This window comes from Stylophora pistillata, chromosome 12 (assembly GCF_964205215.1).
Source record: "Stylophora pistillata chromosome 12, jaStyPist1.2, whole genome shotgun sequence".
In the NCBI taxonomy this organism is placed as follows: Eukaryota; Metazoa; Cnidaria; class Anthozoa; order Scleractinia; family Pocilloporidae; genus Stylophora; species Stylophora pistillata.
The window spans coordinates 2,142,501-2,146,835 of NC_142530.1; the positions used below are offsets into that span (position 1 = coordinate 2,142,501).

General features: G+C 37.8%; 1 pseudogene; it reads right to left on the reverse strand.

Moving 5' to 3' along the window:
* Window positions 1–1,601: 1,601 nt before the first annotated feature.
* On the reverse strand, window positions 1,602–3,527 carry LOC111345375 (uncharacterized; annotated as a pseudogene).
* Between the last annotated feature and the right edge of the window lie 808 nt (window positions 3,528–4,335).

A 4,335-nucleotide genomic window follows, 5' to 3' on the forward strand; every position in this document is an offset into this window, starting at 1 on the left:
GACTAAAATCTCTATATAGTTTGGAACTTCACTTACTTGCAAAGGGAAGTAGATATTTATTTAATATATTTCTGAAGCTGAATATGGGTTTTGAAATAATTTAACCAGCATACATGTTCTTGGAATGTGTTGTAAACCTTGCATTTCACTCATAATGAGTATGCCTGAGACCATGTTTTTTGCTACTTATTTCACCAAATGAATGAAACAGCTGCTGAGCAACTTACTTGGAAAATGTAGAACAATTATAATGTTCGATACATACAGTAGCTGTATCAGGTCTAAAGTTAAGTTTTCAGAGTTTACTTTAGACCTAGTACAGCTATGTTTGATCCCTGCAACTGCATTTCCCAGTCTCTCACTACCATCCTTTCAACGTATCGCACAAAACTGCGGGCATTTCCAGAAGAGCTCGAGGCTATAATGCCTCCTTGGTGGCCATGTCTGTGACTTTCAAAGAGGCAAATACTTGCATTCCTGAAGCATAACACCATTGTCTTGTCTGGGGGCACAATCAGGACTGCAGCAAATGTTGGATGCTGGCAATGGTAGCTTGTAAGATAAGATTCAAGGTCTTCAACAGTGAAAAAACCCAAGTCTGCAATTAGTTCAATTTTCTGAAATTCTTCATTGTTGTACTGAAGGACCTCTTTGACTTCCAGGTTTGGTTGTTGCACAGGCACATGAAACAAGCTGTAAATATGGTTCCCCTTGAGAATTATTTGGCTGTAGAGAGGAATTACCTGTGATAGATCTTGAAGTTGTTGAGGAATGAAAATTTTACCTTCAAGAAAATGGCATCCAGTTAGCATAGCAATAACTGTACAGGCATTACTTCCAATCAGACTCCCTGCTATGGTTGATTGGCAAATATTTGGAGGCAAGAGCCACTCAGTCACATCCACATGCTGGTTTGTGGTTACAGTTATTTGGTATGCTGGAGCTGGTGGAGTGTCTCTCTGTGTGTGGTTTTCCCTGTGCCATAACAGTTGCATCTCAAGAAACTATTGCCTGAATTTACTGTGCAGATATTGTTGGGACAAAAATCACATTTAACCTGTGAACTGTTTGATCTTTTGTGTCCACGAACAGGATGGTGGCATTTTCTGCAGTGTGGAGTTGTATTTCCATTTGACGAGAGTGAGCTTTGTCCTTGTGTTGAAGCAATTCTTCTTAACATAGAACTAAGTAGTTGTTTCTCTGGTGTTGGAAGCAGCTTTTGTGAGTCTTTGGCTATTGCTGGAAATTGGGAATGGTTGTGAAGTTGGATTAAGACTTGCAATTTCATGATTACACTGTCGTATAGTATTTTCAAATTCATCTTGCTCCATTTCTCTTGCAGTTGTAGTTTCATTGGGTGAATCCAACCCTGAATCAGATCTTTCATTTTCATTGTCCTTGCTCACAACTGGTACTTCAGTGCTTGAATTAGGATTAAGAATTGCTTGTTTTGCAGTTTGACCAAGTTCTTGAACTTTCTTTTTCAGGAAGTCCTTACATAAGGGACATGAATTTAAGCCATTCAAACAGGTATTGTGGAAGGAATGAAAGCAACCTGTTAAAACTTTCCAGTCATCATTTTGGCCAGACATACATTCAGGTTAGTCACATAGCTTAGCTGCATCAGGTTTAACGTTACCTTGATACCCGAGAGGTAAAGTAGTACTCTTGATGGGATAGTTGGCACAGATTGTTGGAAATTTTACTTGAGAAGTTGTATTTCCATTTGACGAGAGTGAGCTTTGTCTTTGTGTTGAAGCAATTCTTCTTAACATAGAACTAAGTACTTGAGCACATTTGACTTTGAGAAACTGTAGTTGGTTCTGGGAAAATGAAAACTGTGATGGTGATGTGAAAGCTGATCTAAAGGTAGCTTGTTGTTCCTTTGATTCAAAAACTTGTTTGGCTTTATTTCTTAATTCATCGGCACTGTCAGAGGGCTTCATTTGGGCACGTAGAATGCTGTGGGTATTTTCAACAGGATACTCATCAAAAATTGTTATGTAGTTACGAAGAAGTTTATAAAGTTGGGGTGAATGCTTTCCCCAGTGTGAGCACATGTTAAGCCAGACAAGTGGAGCTTTGTTGTAATGATGACGCTTAAGGCAGGTGAACATAATCCACATTCGAATCATTACTCTGAAGTATTCTGAGAAAGTATTAAGTTTAAAAGAAATGCTGTAAATAGAAAGAACTAAGGGTATGTAGTTGTCCAGAAGATTAAAAAGTGTTTCATACTCCGAATCTTTAAATCGCCAAAACTTTTTCATCACAGATTCTCATATTAATGTCCATCCTCCATAAACAATTTCTAAGAGCAAGCTGATCCTCCAGGGTTTTGTATTGTCTGCCAGTTTTGATTGAGTAAAAATGCTTTCATACACTGTTTTGAAAAATGGATGAAAGGAAGTAACAATGTGTTCTCTACTGTTCAAGGATATGTGGAGAGGACCTATCATTGGAATCACAGAGAGAATAGAGGGCTGAGGAGACAAGTTTGATGGCAAACTTTGCTCATTGTCAGAACCAGTGAAGGATGGATAAGAATATGCTGAATGATCTGATGCAGCTTGAGTGTTTTCACAGTTGACTTGATGAGGTTGCTGATAGCTGATAAACTTCTTCACACACTGATATATTATTTGGCGGCAGAAAAATTGACATGGCCAATCACCAGGCTGAAAAATAATGAACTGTTTTGCATAATCACCCAAACCAGCACTAAGTGCTATGTTATACGCTGCATTAAAGTCCTCTTTGGACTTAAGTTGTAACTCCACAAAGTCAACAAGGTGTAGGTCATCCATTTTTCTCATTGTTTTCACATTGTCATTTTCTGAATACTGATGGGTGTTGAGTCGCTGGCGTTGAAGTTCTGGGTTGAAAAAAGCCTTGGTAATCCAGTTTGGCATTACAGAAGCATATGAATTGCTCATTTTTTGCATAGATGATGCAGATGTTATAATTTGTAGGCATGTGTTTATACTGATGCCATTTCCATCATGCATGATACCGTCCTGCAGCACACTTACAGCAGGTATGTTCTTAAAAGCTTTAATGACTATTGTACACATTGACTTTGTTTCAGATGCCTTATCTCTCTTTGGTCTTCGTTTGGTGTGAATTGAGATGAAATCATCTATAATCAGGACTAAAAGCCACTTGTTTTCAATGGCATCTTGAATGAAATGGTTGAATGATTTGCAATGATTTTCAGACAACAATTTAGCAATGGTGTTCACTGTCCTTCTTGCACAAGAGAGACCCATAATGTGCTGTGTGTCCATACCTTCTTGATTTAGATTACAACTCCTAAGGTAAAGGGCATGGTCAGTTTGAAGTACATTGCATGCCTGACTCAAACAGTAGCAAAGGTTATAAATAACTGACACAGCCCTTCTCTTATTGAGATTAATACGCTCTGTGGAGTGCCTTGCTGATGTAATTGCACCAAGAATGGCATCAAAAATATTTGTTGCCCCTGCTGAGATGCAGAATTCTCTGAACATTTCAGGCTGGTAGATGTGGATTCACATCCTACAGAATACATGGAAGAATAAAACTTATCTCAGACAAGTATGATGTTCAAAATATGGCTTTCAAGGGTTAAATGTTTGTGAAGAGTTGACCTTGTTGTAATGCATTAGATGAAGATTCCTGTCATGTACATGGAATTAAATTTACTTTTATGTACAATCACTCTTTGAATTGAAACAGATGATAGCTGTTGCTTTTCTTATGTGAATCAGGTTGTCTTTCAAAAGTAGCCTTTGTTTTCATTAATTCCTCATGAAGGGAAAAGCGTTGTTGTGAGAAAAAGGTCAAAACTAGGCTTACGTTCATCAAAAGCCAGCTTACGAAGCTCCGTACACAGTCAACCTTAAAATAATACTGCAACTATTGGTTCAATTTATTTCTTTGAACAGTGAACTATAGACTCTGGATGAATAATGCTTGTACATGTATGTAAGCTTGCTATTGTGTGCTATTGTTTGTACCATTTTAGGGTTTAGTAAAACTATACATGTTTGGATTTTTATTCAAATGTATCTTTATTTATTTGTTTATTTCTTTGTTTTATCAGTTACTTTGAAGCTAATTCATCTGACTGAGCCTCCTCCATCAGAATTTTTGTATTTTAAATTATAACTTTGGAGACTGATGCATGGCTGGAAGGTTACTTCAAAGTGCATTCCAGAAGTAAATTATCTGCCTTTCTGTTGACTGATTAATTTCCACTACTCCTCTGCTACTTATCAAAGAGGGTTAGTGATATGAATGGGATAGCAACAGTTTGCTTGGAGTGTGTGTGTGTGTGTGTGGGGGGGGGGGGCA